This window comes from Battus philenor, unplaced genomic scaffold, assembly GCF_028537555.1.
Source record: "Battus philenor isolate CCGP_79_NKW_IND1 unplaced genomic scaffold, ilBatPhil1.0.hap1 SCAF_16, whole genome shotgun sequence".
Classification (NCBI taxonomy): Eukaryota; Metazoa; Arthropoda; class Insecta; order Lepidoptera; family Papilionidae; genus Battus; species Battus philenor.
Window position 1 is genome coordinate 1,531,522 of NW_027181678.1, and position 19,772 is coordinate 1,551,293.

Consider the following 19,772-nt stretch of genomic DNA (forward strand, 5'->3'; position numbering starts at 1 on the left):
TTACCACGAACAATGGAGATCACCTAGAAACGTATACCATAACGCACGGACCGGTATTTTAAATTGTTCTTAATCGATACGGGATGCGCAAAAAAAACCTGAATCCACAATGACGGCGGCGTATCATGCCTATATGGTGTCAACCCAAAAAGTACAGGTAATAAATAACAAACAAGCTCGCATGCGGATGCGAGAACGTCGCGTCGCCTGAACTGTAACTGGAAATAAATAAATAAATAAATAAAAAATCGAATTTGTAATTAACCTGGGCAACGGTGCAACGGAAGAATTGCTGCTTCATACCGGGGATGTTTCGTCGGACTGCGCGTGGAAAATTCGCGACATTGTACAGTGGAATTGAGCCATAAATATGCTAAATTTAATTTTATCCCAAAAATCGACTTTAGAATTTGCATTCGATTCCAATCGGAATGTTTTTATTTTTTTATTTCAGGTCTTTCGAGTATTTTGATACTTCTTATACGAGTATATATCAATGCTCTGATACAGGAGACGATGGGATCGCGGGCAACATTCTTTTGGAGATCAGTGTTTGTATTTTTAAAATCGATATCACGTTTTGTTTATTTACGACCTTCGCGCCACGGTATCGATTTCCGTTAAAGTTCGGACACATTTTTTTGTTTTGCTACTTTTGATATGAAATGTGTGTTTTATACATTTATATATAAAGTACAGATGGCAAAATACAACCAAAGAACAATATAAAATTATCAATATTTTTTTGTTATTTTTACGATAAATAAATAATAAATGAGCAGTGTTTACCCAACGATAGAGGGGTGAGATTTGCGATCATAGGTCGCGGGTTCAATTCCCGAGATACATGGTTATGTAATTCAAACTTTAAGCATTATATAGGATTGCTACTGTACATAAACAAGTTTCGCCAATTCGCCTGGTGGTTATGGTATATTCCTCCAGACATCTTCGGTGGAGGTCTATGACCTGAAACCACGACAACTAGGATACTTCCTAATGAAACCATGAATACTAAACGCGACACGAGAGAAACACCACATATTATTATACATTTTATTAGGTTCAACAATGTTTTTTTTTAATATTTTTACATACATGTGTGTATATATATATACATATATGAATTTTGTTTAAAGATATATAGACTTCTATACTATCTTCAATGGATTCCTGAATTGCAAGTAGATGTATTGATTTTACGTACCATGATTGTAGTATGTGTGTTATATGTGTGTGTGTTTGTATGTGTTATATACTCGTATATACGTGTGCGTGTGCGTATGCGTGTGTATTTGTGTGTGCGTTTGTGTGTCTGTGTGTGTGGCTTGAAATGGTTGAATTTATAGCTCATTTGAAAAAAAATTATAAAACTTACACCTATACCTGATTACTCTTAAAGTGATCGCTCTGAAACATGTAATAAATTTTTATTTCAAAAGCACTACATAAAAAATATTTTAATTTTTTTGAATATTGTTCTGAATTGACAGCCGATAAAAATACGTTCACCTAACAAAAACGTTGTCTATATGTTTATATTGAAATAATTATATATTACCATTGCGAAAAACTCATAATTCAGACACACTGCAATAATTTAAAAATAGAATAACTTTCGTATTAAATAAATGGTGACAGTTAAAAAAAAATACATAGCAATTGAAGGCGCGAAAGATCTCAATCTAGACATCAATTAAACTCGCTAGGCGCCTAAGCGTCGTGACTTGAGGCGATGTCTAACAGTAGCACGAACTCGTGGGAAACCACCGCCGCTACTGTGACGGACGGACAACGCGGCTATATATGTTAATACCGTATTCATTGCCGTTATTAAATATCTAAACGCAATAATAATACACACAGGTAACGCAATATATAACGTACATGTATTCACATATTGTTAACTGTGACATCGCGGGTGCATATGTAAATACCATGTCCATTGACGTTATTATATATCTAAACGCAATAATAATACACATAGGTAACGCAATATATAACGTACACGTATTCACATATTGTTTAACTGTAGCATCCCGGTTGTATATGTAAATATCATGTTCATTGCCGTTATTATATATCTAAAAGCATAAATAATACACATATATAACGCAATATATAACGTACATGTATTCACATATTGTTTAACTGTAACATCGCGGTTGTGTATATAAATATCATGTTCATTGCTGTTATTGTATAGCTAAAAGCATAAATAATACACATAGATAACGCAATATATAACGTAAATGTATTCACATATTGTTAACTGTATCGCGGTTGTGTATGTATATATCATGTTCATTGCCGTTATTGTATAGCTAAAATCAATAATAATACACATATATAACGTACATGTATTCAAATATTGTTACCTGTAACATCGCGGTTGTGTGTGTAAATTTTATGTTCATTGACGTTATTGTATAGCTACAAGCAATAATAATACACACAGGTAACGCGATATATAACGTATATGTATTCACACATTGTTAACTGTAACATCGCGGTTGTGTATGTAAATATCATGTTCATTGCCGTTATTAAATATCTAAACGCCATAATAATACACATTGGTCACGCAATATATAAGGTACATGAAATTATTTTCATACTTTTTATACTACAACAATGCAGATCTATATGTAAATTTTACGTTCATTGCAGTTATTATATATCTAAAATCAATATTAATACACGTATACACCGCAATGGTTAATGTACATTATAGTTAGCTATAATCAGTACAATATATAAGAATGTTTATTTAAGTTCTTTTATGTATTTCTTTCTCTAATTTCTCTTTTTTTATTTACACCGAAAAATAAACAATTGGTAGCATCTTCGGAATTAAGTTTGTAGTTATAGTTTTTATATTAAATCTACACAAATAAATGAAATTTGTCTGTTTGTAATATAAAAATAATCGCTTTTTACTACATGCATTTATATGACTATATATACGATACGTATACCAATTTTTTTTATTTTTGTCTATCTGTCTGTCTGTTTGTCCAGGCTAATCTGAAATGGCTGGACCGATTTTGACGAGACTTATACTGTACTGTACTTATACTTCTTTTAGTTAAGAAATATTAAACGAAGAAATGCTATTTTTTTTTAAATTAAATTTCACAAGGACAAAATAACGGGCATAGCTAGTGTATAAATAAACTAAAATAATTATTGTGTTCTTACATAGACTTCTGTTAGATATTTGTAAAGTAAAAGATATTGTAGAACATGTTATGTTTTATAACTTAACATATATGGTGTCGTTAGGGGTTTAAAAAAGCAAACCTTTTACCCACATTATATTGTCATTCTGTCATTGGACTTAATCCTGCGTTAAGTTAGCTTAACTGTGGTTTAACTGCGTCACAGTTACGTGCACATTTTAAAAGGCATTACAACATTGTGTAGGTTTATTTGTTAAATTCATTCAATGAAAGCTTATAACATTAAAATAACTGTTTTTTAAATAGAGCAATATTTAAAAATAAGTTTAAAACATATATATATATATATAAAAGTGTATCTAACCGCACGGTTTTAAAAATAGTTAATACAGTGATATCTAGAATGTCCTTTTAAGTAACTATGTGTAAGTTTAATGAGAATATATTCTTTGACCCAATAATATAAAATACGTTGTTGTAGATTTGATATAAGTTACAAATTCTTGTAAAGTTCAAGTTGAAGTTTATAAAATTATTGACACTGAATATTTTATCTTTAAGTTGGTATTGTGTTATATTCATCTCATTTAATTTATCTATTGTAGAAACTGCTGAAAATATGCTTGTAAAATAAATAAATAAATATAAAAATATCGTCATTTCAAACCATAAACGCTCACTGCAAGGCATGAGTCTTCCCCAAAGACATTTATGAGGGGATATACTGTAGTCTGCAACTTGAAGATGGCACTTTGTAGTAGTGATGAGGAAGAGGTCGCGTGAACCATAATGTTAAAACATGGATATTGTTAGGGCATTGTGAAATACAAACAAGACAGTACTGATTAAGGAACATAGGATTTATGTTAGGAAACAGTTTGAGACTTAGTAAACAAACTTAGACAAAAAATATTAAATGGGTTATGATGAATATGCAAAAACAAAGTCTACAGGAAAAGACAGTAAATAAAAGTTTATTTTATCATGCAGAAATACGAAATTAACATCGATTTTTCATAATATACGAGTACTACCAATATAATATATTAATGAAATATTTCTGAAATGAGTGTGTATATATATATATATATATTTACACATACATAAATAAAAAATAGAGTTCTTTGAGCAGTGGTAGTCCAGCGGGAGCCAATGACAATTGTGATCATAGGTCGCGGGTTCAATTCCCGAAATACAATATAATATAATTCACACTTTGTGCATTAATTACATAGGATTGCCACTGCTCACAAATAAGTTTCCAGAGGATGCCAGCATTGTCCTCTCCGTACCATAATATCTACCCGCCTGCCAAGGGTGACGATCATGGTATATCTCCACATAGATATCTTAGAGAGAAGCCAATGCTTGCAGTGGGCGTCTATGGGCAGATATGGCAACGAACAAGAACTTAATTGTACTGTCAAATAAAAGTATACCTACTGTGTTATTTAAGGAGCGAAGGAGAAGTAAAAAGGTGATGTGTATAAGAAACGTAAGCCAGAGGAATATGAGATATTGTGAAAAATAGAGGAATGTACCACAGAGATTGTGACGAAAAAAATTATTAATGAATTTTAAAAATCTTTTCTCCTCTAAAATATTAGTAAAAATTTAAACGACGTCATTGGTATAGCAATTGATTTTAAAGCTTTATTAATAAGAAATCAAAGTGAAATATTTATATGATTATTATACAAGTGTTTGTTTAATTAAATTTTTAATTTATTACATTATAACTCAGAGGCATTACATTGAAGTGTATTGTATTATCATACATGATAATGAAATATACATTTTCATCTTCAGTGTCGCATTTTCAATGTATTAATGCGCCTCTTGTTTTACTTAACATCGAAGGTTAAGTTATGTGCAGTTTGTTTTACTGTAAAATAAATAAACATTAAAACAATGTTGTAAAATTGCCACCCAATTAAGATGCGAAAACGTTGGAAAGAAATCCAATTATATAAATGTTAAGCATTATAACAGTGAGGAAATTGAAACAGGCGGTAGCTAATCTTGGGCTGGTTATTTAAATTGGACATTCCCCACTAAGTATGCGCATGCAATGAAGATGCGAGAAGATTCTATCGCTTCATTCGCACGATTTATGACAGTCCGTGACGGTCTATGGTACAATTATTATTAGGGTCATCGGTAGGTTAACAGAATGCAGAAATTATGGTAATATTCACTTGGATTTCATCACCTCATTATAAACTTAAGGCTCTGATGATCTCAGATAGCGGTACCATGGATTTATGTTTGGTAATGAGGTGCTGCGTTCGGTTGCATGTTGACTTAGTGGATCGACTGGTTAAATGCCGTTTCATAATTCAAACCCGACTTCGCCTATTTAAAGTTAAAATACTGTCATAAAATTACACATTTTTTTTATAATTTCACTGGTTTTAAAACATAACCATTCTTATTGATTTATATATTAAAAACAATGATACGAAAATTTTTATTTGCCACTCCTACATATGTATTATTTCTAAAATCGCATTAAATTCTTTATTTAAATATGTAATTTAAATAATTTAGTATCGGTAAATGTTATAAACAGTAAATAATTATAAATATAGACCTAAAAGTAAAAAGTTGATTTAATTATAAATTCATACATGACTTTAAAAGGTATCCTTAATAGAGTAATTATTCTTCTTAAAATATATATATATATATATATATATATATGTGCACGGTACGCAATATATATATTTATATGTATATAATATATACATGTATATATATATATATATATATATATATATATTTATATATATATATACTGCGTACCATAATACCACACTGCGATCACCAAATCGCCTGCCAAGAGTGGTCATTATGATATACTCCCCCGTAGATATTTTTGGGGGAGGCCTGTGCCGTGCAAAGTTAGTGAGATAATATATATGACTTCCCCTAAAACGACATTATTCATCTTAAAATACAAAGGTACCCTGAGATTTGAGAAGATCTCACGACGAACACAATCGGGTTTCTTGTGATCACTTTTAAAAATTCCAATAATAGTAACAACAATAACGCCCATCTGTGACCTATTTAACTTCAAGTTTCCAAAATTCCATTAATGAATATGAGGTTCTAGAGGAAATTCAATAAAAACATAGCTTAGTTATAGCTATGGTGTACGCCTGTAACTGTCAGATATATTTAAACATATATTATGTTTTATAAAAATTATTTTATATATAGAGATATAAATCACACGTTTTTCCGTAAACCCGTGTAAATGTGCAATAAAATTTACAAACATGTCAAAGATTTCGCGCCAAAAACATCATGACATTTAACGACAACGTCAAAATACAATAAAACCAACTACGTTGTCACGGTTCGTGTAAAATCGTCAAAATGTCGACTTGATTCGACTGTACGATGGGGTACAGATTAAAAATGATATACAATTTAAAAAAAAGCGTGGACAATGAAAAACAAAATGGCATCGGAGGATGACAGGAGTGGTCGGTGGCGGTGTTAAAAGTCAACTGACAATGTTAAAGTCGTTAAAATATTATTCTCGAAGACTTTACGACGGAAGACTTTATAAAGATAAGATTATAAGCAACATTTAAGTTTCGACTAATCGTTTACGATGTACATAATTGTTTAACTTTGTACGTTTAATTATGTAAAGTTATGGTTTTATAATTTATATGTCGCAGTAATGACTCACGTAAATCATTCAATTAACTTCTCGTAGTATAAAAACTTAATTTATAACTTTTATTTTATCTTGTAAACATAACTTTTTAATGGTACATTAATACATTTTTATTGAGACATTATCTTACATTTTAAATCATTTATACAGGGTGATTTATGTCAGAGATTTAAACAGGTGAATACATAGTTTATTTACTAACAATATTGTATTGTATACTCTATCTAAAAATAATGGTTACAGAAATAATTATTAATAACATAATAAAAGAGACTGTGTTTGGCACTAATCGGTGTAACATAACTGCTGAAGATGCCCCGTGGAGGGGTGAAACACGTGTTGAGTGATTTGACGGTGGCAGTTGTGTAATTCGCATTGTTTGCCGCATACGCATGTATCAGCGGGCTGCCGGGCGGTGCACTTTGTTGCACGACTACCACTGCATGTGCGGAAGTGGCTAAATATTGGTCCTTTTCTTACTTAGGGTGGACTTCCGCTAGGTATCGCCTGATCCATTAAATACATAATAAAATATAATTATAAAGTCGTTAAAATCAGTCCTTGTAGACTTTCTACAGACGCAAATTATTGGACTGGCGCATTCCAATATGAAAAAAATAGATGTAAAACCTTACAGATTTTTACAGTAAAATATGTTATAAATTCACCTCTTTTTATGTAATCCATAGATATAAGCGTCAATGCCTATGTTTTTACAATTATTTAATATTAATTTTTTTTGCTCGCGTTTCTATATGTCACAGTGTTTTCTAAGTTTATTAAACCGTTTATACCTGATATTGAAGGTCTATCGGAACTTCCAGAATATATAAGCCTATCGCATAGCATTAAAAAACATTTTACACAGTAACTAAAAGTAGCTACTGTGTATAAAGATACAGCGTGATTGGAAATAGGTGTAAAAGCTTTAAAAACTTGCCGATAAGTGAGTTATACAATTACTATCTTAAACATTTAACACTGATAATCTATCACCTGTTTAACGGAATTAAGAGTGATTTGGTGGTGGCGGTTGTGTGATTCGCATTGTTTGCCGCATACGTATTTATCAGCGGGCTGGCGGGCGGTGCACTTTGTTGCACGACTACCACTGCATGTGCGGAAGTGGCTAAATATTGGTCCTTTTCTTAATCTATCACCTGCGTTAAATGCTTGTGTGTTGTGAAATACTAGAAATGGATAGAAAACTAAAATTAAATTGACCTTTTCTATGATAACATCTTGCAATTTAAAATACACGGCTACAAGAGCTCGAAACCTAATCCACCATAGAACTCCATCCGAAACTATCCGAAATAAACAAACTGCGAAAACTCATCAAGACATCATTGCATCTTACACAACTGCCAACCTGGCACGGATACTGCAAGCAACACCTGCACCACTTTAGACCTCCATAGTACAGACTTTTCGGCATTTACTCAGACACTGCCTCCGATTCGAATCCAAAAGACGTAACCACGTGACCTTATGTGAAAACCTTAATTTATCTCGGTTCAACTTACTAGACCTCCTTAGGAAAAAATCTACGGCAGAATCTTTTGATGAGTTGGCCCGGCACATTATCTTAAACCTAAAGACATTTAACCGTCTGTATTGGTCCTTTTCTTATTTGGGACCGTGTTTCAATGTGAGTCATCACCGGTAACACACTTATCATTGCGTTTACAGATATCTCTATACGGTAATGAAGAAAAAAATGTAGTATTCGGGTGGGATGGCGACAGTGAGGTGATGAATGAAAGGAACGAGATTTTTTTTAATAATAAAATGTTAAGAAGGAAAATAATGTCAACGCAAATAATTTCATGAGAAAATTTGTAAAATTAGTCCCTGTGTATTCATAAAAGAAGTATAGACCTCCTCAAAAGATCGCCATGATGACCGGTCTTTCCCTTCCCGTTCATTGGAGAATCTCCCCACACCGCGTCTACAGGCACGTGGTGTCTATCATAGCCGAAATTTATAGCCGCGTCGGCATATAATTTCCTCAAGCACATCGCCACCAGGAAACGGCTGAAGCTGTTGTTTACATTGATTTATTCGACGAAACGTCAATTCGATATGCAATTTTAGTGGTGTTATTACGAAATGTCAACAATGAGAAATACTGTGGAATAAAAATGTGAAAAATGCAAAAATGTTTACGATCCTATAAGGAAAAAAGAACATTGCGTGTTTACTATGACAATTCTTTTTAATGTTCGCTCGATACGTCTCCGTTTTTACGATGTTAAAAATGTTATGAATGGATCTGGGGTGATTTTATTTAAATTAAAGTTAATATTTACTACATAACTATATAGATTTTTTTATATCTTTTAACTTACATCAATAATTCACATGGTACTATATATATATATATATATATATATATATATATATATAGTACCAGTATATATATATATATATATATATATATATACGTGTGTTACATTGATAGCTCATGACATCTCGTAGTTAAGATAAGCTATTCGAGATAGAAGAGTTTGGAAAACTTGGATTCATGTCAAGAAGCACGTTCCCTGTCGAAATTGTTAAAAATCCAAATTATGAAGATAGGTAATTTAGTATAAGATAGGTAATTTTTTTAACATGTGTGTGTATATATATATATATATATATATATAAACAAAGTGTATAAGTGTTACTTTACTAATGTAAAATACAAAGGCGTGAATGTATTGTACAGGAATAATAAATAATGATGCCATAATTGATTATTGTTTACTATCTAGTTATAAAAGCAGACAGCTTATTATAAAATAATGCGCACACTAGGCAAAGATTTATGTCTATTTTCTAGACTTTATTTTATCCAATAAACTGTCTGCAAAACTATGTAAACATCTGAGGTCCTTCCCAAGATATTCAAGAACGTGAGGAACATATGATGGTCATAGCGTAAGTTCTGGATTAGGCACTGGAGGAATCGTTGCTCACCAGAGCACTAGCTCAGACTCATAGAGTTCCTAGATCGACTCTTAGATAAGTTAAACAATAGACTAAGAAATATTCTTGTATAACTTTAAAATAAAAAAGACGCAAAGATGCAACTTGACCATCTGTTCCTGCAAACTTTTTGCTGTCAGAAATTATTGACCTAACGCATTCCAAAATTAATAAAAATTGATGTAAAACCTCACTGCTTTTTTGTGCAAAAATGAACTATAAATTCACCCCTTTTTCTATATTCCAAAGACAGCATCCGTGCCTTTGTTTTTACAATTATTTAATATTTCTTAATTATTAACTGCTCGCGTTTTTGCATGTGTTTATTAAGTCTTATAAACTATTTACTAAGTTAAACTTAGATTCTTAAATCATTGGTGCCTTATTCAAGACGCCGTAACAATGTCCAGTTTTTCAAATTATGTTTCGTGTGACTACTTCCTCTTCCGTACACTATATTGCCCTTCTTAAGTTGTACGCCAATATCTGTACGGCGGTCGCCATATTCGCAACATCAGTGAATCTTGCAATCGCATCTTGAGTCTTGTCCATGTGTAATACACGCACTTTTATGATCGCCAACCAGCTGCTAAGCGTGTTATCGTATATTCGCCCATAAATATATCTTTGAGGGAGATCTATGCCTTGCACAGAGTGTCTATTAGCTGAAGGCAATATATATATATATATATATTTAAAACTCAAAATCACAGGTATACACAAATCTCTGCAACTCTAAACCAGTATTTTTTCTAATAAGACTTTATTATTATTGCACATTATTACAACTAAGATTTCCAGTAAAATGCAGTCGCCTTCTTAAATTTATATTTATTTTACTTTTTTACTCCGCTGGCTCAGTGACCCAAAGTGGGTCTTGGGCTCCGAAGCGAGAGACTTCCACTTTCCTCTATCTTGCGCCATCGTCTGCCATTGGTTGACATTCAATTCGCTCAAGTCTGCCTCACCGCGATCGATCCAGCGATATCTGGGTCTACCCACTGGTCTTCGACCCCTTGGTTTTTCTAGGTACGCTACCTTCACGCTCCGATCCGATCCCATTTGCTCCAAGTGACCAAGCCAGCGGATTCGTTGAGCTTTATATTCGCCAATGATATTTGGCTGTGCTACTAAAGTCTCAATTTCGGCATTCTTTCGGAGCCTCCAAGATCCGCTTTGATTTCTCGCTGGTCCCAAGATCTTCCGCATGATTTTGCTTTCCGTCACTAGCAGTTTTTGTTCTTCTTTCAAAGTTAGCGTCCAAACTTTACAGCCATACATCAATATAATTATTATATAATAATTATTTTATGAAATAATAATTATTTTAACTATTTATAATTTATTCTTCTGAAATCTTAGTTGTATAGACGCCGGTTCTATCAGTCTATAAAGCTTCTAGCAACTGAATAAAGTTTTACTCGTAATTTTTACTTATTTAAAGCGCTTTACCTAACAACCGATACAAATTATCAAAACCTAAAAAAACAAGTCATAAAGCAACAACAATTACTATGAACAAGCTCACAATCATTAACTTAAGAGGAAATTTGGAATTTTTACACATGATTGATAGCATTTTGATTTCGACTGCACCAGAACCATTAAAATGCAATCGAGAAGCCGTCACGGTTCGTAACACGAATTTGGACTGATTTCGTAAGCTGGTACCGCCGAAGGATGCGGCAATAAAATTATAAACGCCCCAACAAGTTCAAATTCGATGCATAAACATGAAGGTTGGGCCAAATCGTTATGTCATTATCCTCTGTAATTCTCGCTTTGGAACACCAAGGTCAAGTGCTGTTACTTTTAAGTATACCTTGCGGATGTGACGGTGGTAACTTACTAATCCTAGACATTGTACTTACAAGAAAGCTAAAGGTCACTCAAAGAACAATAAAGAGATTTATGTTCGGATATTTAATGGAATCAGGCGTTACCTTGCGGAAGTCCATCCTACGTAAGAAAAGGACCAATATTTAGCCATGCAGTGGTAGTCGTGCAACAAAGTGTCAAACAACAGAGTCTCTGTATTTGGCACTAAGTGATGTAACATAACTCCTGAAGATGCCCCGTGGAGGGGTGAAACACGTGTTGAGTGATTTAACGTTGGCAGTTGGGTAATTCGCATTGTTTGCCGCATGCGCATTTATCAGCGGGTTGGCGGGCGGTGCACTTTGTTGCACGACTACCACTACATGTGCGGAAGTGGCTAAATATTGGTCCTTTTCTTATTTATGCTCGGAATTACGCTTTCAGATCAAATAAAGAGATCGGCAGAATAATCAAGGTTACAGACACGGAGAATTGCTTGTCGGATGTGATGTTGGGCGGGGCAAATTTCTCGTGCAACCGATATGCTGTTGGGGCTGAGAGGTTTTCTACTAGCGACCACAAGGTGGTAGACATGGATAACATAGCGGTCCTCGTGACGATCTTGGATGTGGCCTATGAATTCATTTGACGCCTAACGTCTGAAAAGAAAAAAATATACCATGAGATTTAATTATTATCAGATCTATGAATGAGGCTCATGTCTACCAGTGAAGCCATCGCTGAAGTAATCGCTGATAATGATAATAATGGTGATGAAATACACTTTGAAGAAGACCGAGAAAAGAATTGAATATCACCATTACCCTGTGAAATTTTCTTAGAGCCGTACCGAGCGTTTCGATTCAACGTTTCTTATCAGCAAAACTCGAGCATATCTGTCAGCTTCATTATTTCCCGAAAATTATAACTGACACATCTTCTGTGCGAATAAGTAACTGCTAAGTTTGGCGGTTACTCTTCGACCAAATCGCATTCCACTAAGTGAAATGATCGTCAAAGAGACGAAAAAATCGTTATTACTGAAGAACAACTTTAAAAGTACGAGCGCTTTCAGATTTTTTTGTATTAAGTTCTTATTTGGTCTGCGAAAATTTGACCAAGTTCCTTAATTTCTTAATAAGCAGAAATGTTTGCCGATTCGACTTCGCCGGAATGCCCGCATCCTTTTCTCTTCTCCATTTTGTTAAACCCGCTTACTGCCTCTTAGTTTAAATCTAGATTTCTTTTCTTACATGACTCACATGATAAGTTTCTTAGATCATCGAAGTATATATGTATGAGTGTTTAATGTATGTGTTTATATCTAAACTACCTTCTCCTTCATGTCTTTCATCTCCATCCAAAGGTTGTCTTGGTAGAGAACGCCTCGAGCTGTAGGTACTCTTGTATATCTATATAAATTGTTTCATTTTTTAGTTGTTATCTATGGTGTACAATAAAGTGTAAATAAATAGAAAAGCGACATTGTAACCTTGATATTTATTAGTGCAAAAGAAGACATTAAAAATAAATATATTTAAAAAACTTTTAAGTTAAACGGTTTTTTGATACCCATATTGTGGTGGTTGTGGAAAAATATATACCTGGTCCGCCATATTGGAACGGCGTCCATCTTGAATTTTAAATTTTGACATAATTATCGTGTTTTACTAGTGTAGCCGTTTCATTTGATACCCATATTGAGTGGATTAAGGAAAAATATGTAATCCGCCATTTCGTATCGGCGGCCATCTTAGATTTATAATGTTATTGATTTTATTATATTGTGTTGTCATCTAAATTAAATGTGTGTACCAAATTTGAGATCGATTTTACAACGGGAAGGTGCTTAAATTTCAATTTCTAATTTTGACCCAAATAAATAAACAAATAAATTCCGTACGGGTCGAACTAAATAAAACCGTTTAAGAATTAAAAAAATGAATCGATCTTCTCCTTAAACGTTGTTTTGTGTGCCCACAGCGATAATTAGTTTTGTGCGTGCCCTTCCTTCAGTTACGCATAATCGGCCACTTAACAATGTTTCTTATGGTTGTCTTTGACAGGAATCGTAATGCGAGGCAACTTGTAAACTTAAATAAATGTATTGATCGTTACTGCGCTCTCGACAAGATGGCCCTATCAAGGTTCATCTCGGGTACGGATTACTTTCGTATTTGTTAATCATATTGGCAATCATTTCTTTGTCGAAATAATTTATACACTTGTACAAGGAAAATATTAATATTAAGCGTCGGTTGTACAGGATGATTATATATAGATGTAAAACCTTTAAATGGGTTCTTATATGGTACACTAAACAACGTAATGATAATAAATTAAGAATCTTTTTTCGAAATTCGAGTACTATATATTAAAATAAATTATTATCTTCTAATTTTTTAATTGACAACCACTATTGGGGACCTCACGTACTACCTCTCTTGTACGATTTTTCATTTTTTTTTACTTCTATACACTTCCATCATTCTTCGAATGATCTATCTTACTCCTCTTTCATTCTACAATTTTCTATCATTCTTTTTTCACTTCGTTACTCAAATATCAAAGATCCGGGTTATATTTTTAACTTAATTTATATTTACCTGACATTGTTTTAGGTTTTAATTAATTTTTTTTGCCTACTAAATACCCATAGATGAACCAATATCACCGATGTAGTTCGAAGAATTGCTGTAGGAAGTGGCAGGGGGCAGGGTACATCGCTCGTGTAAAAGATGGCAGTTGGGGCCGAAAGGTTCTCAAGTGGCGACCAGCCGGGAGACGCGGCGTGGGTAGACTTCCCACTAAGTGGAACGACCACATAGTTAAGTTCACGGTAAGTCACCGAATGCAAGGAGCGAAGGACGGGTCATAGTGGTAATCTCTTTGTTTTTAATTTATATAATTATATTATTATTCACTGTGTCCCTGCAGAGCAACTGTTGACTTTATGACCGCAGTCTTCTCAACAGATAAGCGTTCTGAATCTGTGGTAGCTTACTACTTATAACGTTAAAATACGCGGAAGTTCTTCCCGGACGCCGTCGCGGCCTTCCGCGCGTAGCATAGGTGGACGCAGTCTTGGTCTAGCTCTTCACGGGGAACAGGGGGTTCTCTGAGTACCTTCACCGGTCCAAGCTCAGGGAGGAACCCTCGAGCTTCTGCGAACCGGGCGCGACCAGACCGCGATCCACCTGGTAGCAGAAAGTCCCGTATTTGGAGGGCTCTGATATGAGACCGCATGCCGGCTAGGCCAAAAGATAGAGAAGGCTGCACTTGTCTCCATTATAATGGAAAAGGATGAGAGAGAGTGCGTCCTGAAATTCATTAGGAAAAGTTGCACAATACGTAATAGACAAGAACAAAACATAGCTTCGTAAAACATTGTAAAGTTATTAAAATAGATTCATTGATATTAAAATTAAAAATGTAAAATAAACCAAATAAAACTGTGATACTGTAATAGAAATAGATAACAGAAGTGTGTTGATATGTGTGTGTGATTTTGAAACTTGAACTACAATAACCTATTGGTTTATTGCATTTTAGTAACAAAATAATGTTTAATATTATTTACTTACATTTCTGCACAAAAAGAAAGTAATTCCGAATAATTGCTTGTAAATCCAACACTGTTTCTATATAGAGTGGAAATGACATCGTACGGTATCTTATATGGATAGCAACCAATTTCTATTCAATCATCTGCAGCCTTGTGTCTATGCTAAACGAATAGATCTTCTTTCTTTCTATCTCTGTTTACATTTCGATCTATTTCAAATAGTGCTTTAAATGATTCTTCCCATTAAAATGATACAGTCTTGCCATCTTAAGGTGCACTTATTTGAAGTCCAGACCTGCTTGTGTTTTTTTCGTCCACGGATGTGTTTTCCTAGTTTTTCCCTACACAGTAGTGAACAGTTTAATATCATTCCTGTCTCTATTGCTTAACAGATCAAATCTTTATAAATTAACGTCTGGATCATGTGTTATTCCGTGCGTGTTACATACAGATCATGACGCCTAAAATGGTGAACGATTTCTCTCTATTTGGTTAGACTGATTTATTGGTTTCTTTAAAATGGTGTTGAATAGATCTTATATTTGAATATTTTATCTGTAAGTTTATTCTGCTATGTACCGTTTGTTGGGCAATTTCTTCCTCACTAATTTTAATTTAATAAAAAATTATATTAGCAGTAACGTGTTTATTTTAATTTATTGTATTTATTATCTGTCTTTCACTATTTTTCATGTATGGTTTTAATCTGATATTATAGTAATTTTAATCATATTAGTAATGCTGTCCTCGCGTTTTTTTTTAGGAACATCACTGGAACTATTTACATATATATGGAGAAAAGAGTGTCAGTTTCTGTGAAAACTTTAATATGAATAACAAATTAAAATTCAAAAATTGTTTTGTTATGTAAGATCATAACAATTATTTATAATCTGTGTATATGTCTGCACAAAATTAAGTTTACTTTAGTTCGAAACGCGCCGATCACTGAGAACTAACAAAAAACTCAGTGGAGTTTATCATTTTTTAATGATTGAATAAAAATTTCAAACCATTAACATAGAGAAATTCATATCCAAACACTGTCGAGAAAATAGTCTGAAATAGAATAATATGCCTTGCAGAGCCTATGCTTAATAAATCTCTTAAGTTTTCTAAGTGATAAATTTATCGCAAGTAAGAAAAGGACCAATATTTAGCCACTTCCGCACATGCAGTCGTGCAATGAAATGCACCGCCCGCCAGCCCGCTGATAAATGCGCATGCGGCAAACAATGCGAATCACACAACCGCCACCACCAAATCACACAACACGTGTTTCACCCCTCCACGGGGCATCTTCAGGAGCTATGTTACACCTTATTAGTGCCAAACACAGAGTCTCTCTCTGATGGACTTCCGCGAAGTAACGCCTGATTCCATTAAATACATAAATTTATCGCGTCATTTGGTAGATTATTATAAAATCGTATACATTGACCTACGAATGAATGAAATACTTTATGGAACCTAGCAGGCACAGCAAGTTTATTATTGTTCTTAAAATTAAACTGATGGAATTAACTATTTTTCTTAAATTTAATACGATTTTTGTGTACATAAATTAGATTGTCGTAAATATATTGTGAGTGTAAAATGAGGATGTTAAAGTCTTTGAATGTGATCTTAGTGACTCCCGCGGTTCCATGATATAGATAGCTCGAATATCTCGTGTCTGGTATAGTTCGTTTCTAACATAAGTTGTATTAAAAAGTAATCCATTTAAAACACCACAAAATGATCCGGTTGCAAGTGAAACATACAAGTATATACATTCACTTCAAACACTTTTTCTAGAGCAGTTAATAAGCTATCCTTATAGGATCGTACAGTGTGCATTGGAACCATACAGTGGTATGACCATAAAATCAAATGCGTTTGTAACTTGCGACTCTATGCAGTTTTTATTTATCTTAAAATCGGTACAAACTATTTCTTCAATTACAAAGTCATTCCGTTTTCCATAGAAGTTGAATAGTTATAGTTGTAAAGGCTATAAATGGGTGAATATATCTCATTTACTGTCAATTATTGTATGTCTTACTCGACCGACAAATCAATGTTTTCACAAATAAGATATAACAAAAAGAATACGGTAGAAAATCGTTTTTTTGTTTAGTTATTCTTTTTAGACGATGTATTCTCAACAAGCAAATGCATCCCCCAACAAATAGCCACGACAATCGATTCTTCGCATCCAGTTACTTCCAGTGACCATAGTTATGTCGACGGTGTAGTGGATAGTCTACCGGTTCGTTCATGAAGAAGAGAGATGCGTTGATTCGTTATCCTAAATAAGAAAAGTAAACGGATTTAGGAATCTGTGAAGTAAGACGAAAGTAATTGTGATAGATTCAAGAACAAGGCGAAAATAAAAACTTGTCTTTAAAAAAAATATTGACAGATGGTAAAAGTCTCTATCCCTTATACGAAAACTTTAAACCAAAAATTTAGCCATAATTTATATTTAGTAAGAAAAGGACCAATATTTAGCCACTTCCACACATGCAATGTTAGTCGTGCAACAAAGTGCACCGCCCGCCAGCCCGCTGACAATTGTGTATGCGGGAAACAATGGAAATTTGAATTTTTTTTTTTAATTTTGAATAATCACGCGATGTAGGCGATCACGCTGATACGTATAATGTTTAGTATATTTGTCAAGTTACTTATTCGTATTTTTATAAAGAGTAGTCATTTTTTTCATTTGATAGACAACCACTGCAAGGTATAGACCTTCCTTAAAATATCGCGATGATGAACGGTATTTCACTGCTCACATCTAGTGATATCCCAGCAAAAAGTATTTATTAAAAGTGTATTTTTTTAAAGTCATTGGAATATATTGAATGATTCCAAGCTCGGCAGTAATATATCATATGACTGAAACAATGATAACTATACTTTTAAAATAGTTTTATTTCATCAGTGAATTTCTAGAAGGAAAATTTAATAATTGACAATACATCATTCTACTGCAGATATAACTTTTAGGTAGCTGTTAACTAAATAATGACGTCATAAAGCTCAGCAGTGGGCAGAGCAAGTACAGTCATCACCAAATCAACTTAAATTAAAACATAAGTTTGTTCAAAAGCGTTCAACAAATAAAAGAAAGAAATCTGACAGTACATCGATGCTAATTATTTACATAGGATACCAAACAGCAGTTGTCAAACGCTGATGGTGTTACGAACAAGACATTTAAGAATCAATACTCGACCGATCCTACGCAAGTCAAACAGAATTAATGCAGGCTAATGGTCTGAACAAATACAACAGTCACATCACATCGCTGCTACTTAAGAAGTTCTCGGATCACTCGTTAAAAGCAAAAGCAAATATCGCGTTGGAAAGAATTTAATTTATCTTGTCCCGTATCAACCTAGTCGTGTTTTTTTCTCCCACGGACCACACACGACGCGTGTCGATTAGCCACTGATGATACAAACACCGACAGCTCATTCTCTGTAATTACGTCGTGTAAATATGAAATATGTGTCGTTTGAAAATGACCGAACTAAACGCTCACATATCGATACATCAATTATAATATTTTCCTTGTTAATCATTTCCTATTATAGCCACGTTACTTGAAATTATATATATAACAGTTTCAACTAAAGTTTTAAATGATGAAAAACAAATAAACTGTTATATACACGATACAAAAACTAACAAATTCCCAGATGCTTTCACAGCTATTTGAGATTTTATTGTAATTATATTGTTAAATTTCATTTATATGAGTAACTGTTGACATACAGGCACTTCTTCGGTGTTGTGTGTTAAAATTCAAACAACGATTTAAAAGCACATGTTAATACTCACTTGAATAAAGGTATTTTGAATTTGAATTCTTCATTTACAACGTATCAAGGTGCTTTTTTTCTCTCTTCTTCATTACTTTTAAGCGGACAATGATATTAGTAACTAGGTTTTATAACCCAATTTCTAACTCGCTCTATATTTCGTTACGACATTACGCATAACATCATCCAAGCGTTCCTTTTTCATCACGATCGTTCCGAAACGAAATAAATTCGGCTTTCACCGGGGATACCTTTTTCGTTTTGCGTAAAACGATTCCGAGCTTAAATTTTTAAAAGTCGAGTGGAAAAAAAATCGTTCAAATTTATGCGCGCCATCAGCCATGTTTCACAATGCGCGGGCGCAGGCCCGAAAACGTGCGCTTTAAAATAAAAACATCAGTTAAATAACTTACGGTCGTGTATTGGATATTTATTGTAAAACCTGCGACCGTTTTATGAACGGTATAGTTGTTACAATAAAAATAACAGTAAAAAGTCCACTTAAAACACCTAAAGCGCGTAAAACATTCAAATCGCTTTGTAAATATACTTTTATTGTTTCGAAAGTAACATTTCAATTAATTAAACAAACCATTACTGCTTTCGAGTAAACATATTGCATGTTTTTGAATTGATACAGATTACATTAAACCGTGGGTACAGGCTATATGCAAGCCACTTTCAACAAGACCTATAAATGTAAGTCTAAGGAGAGCGTATGTCCAGTA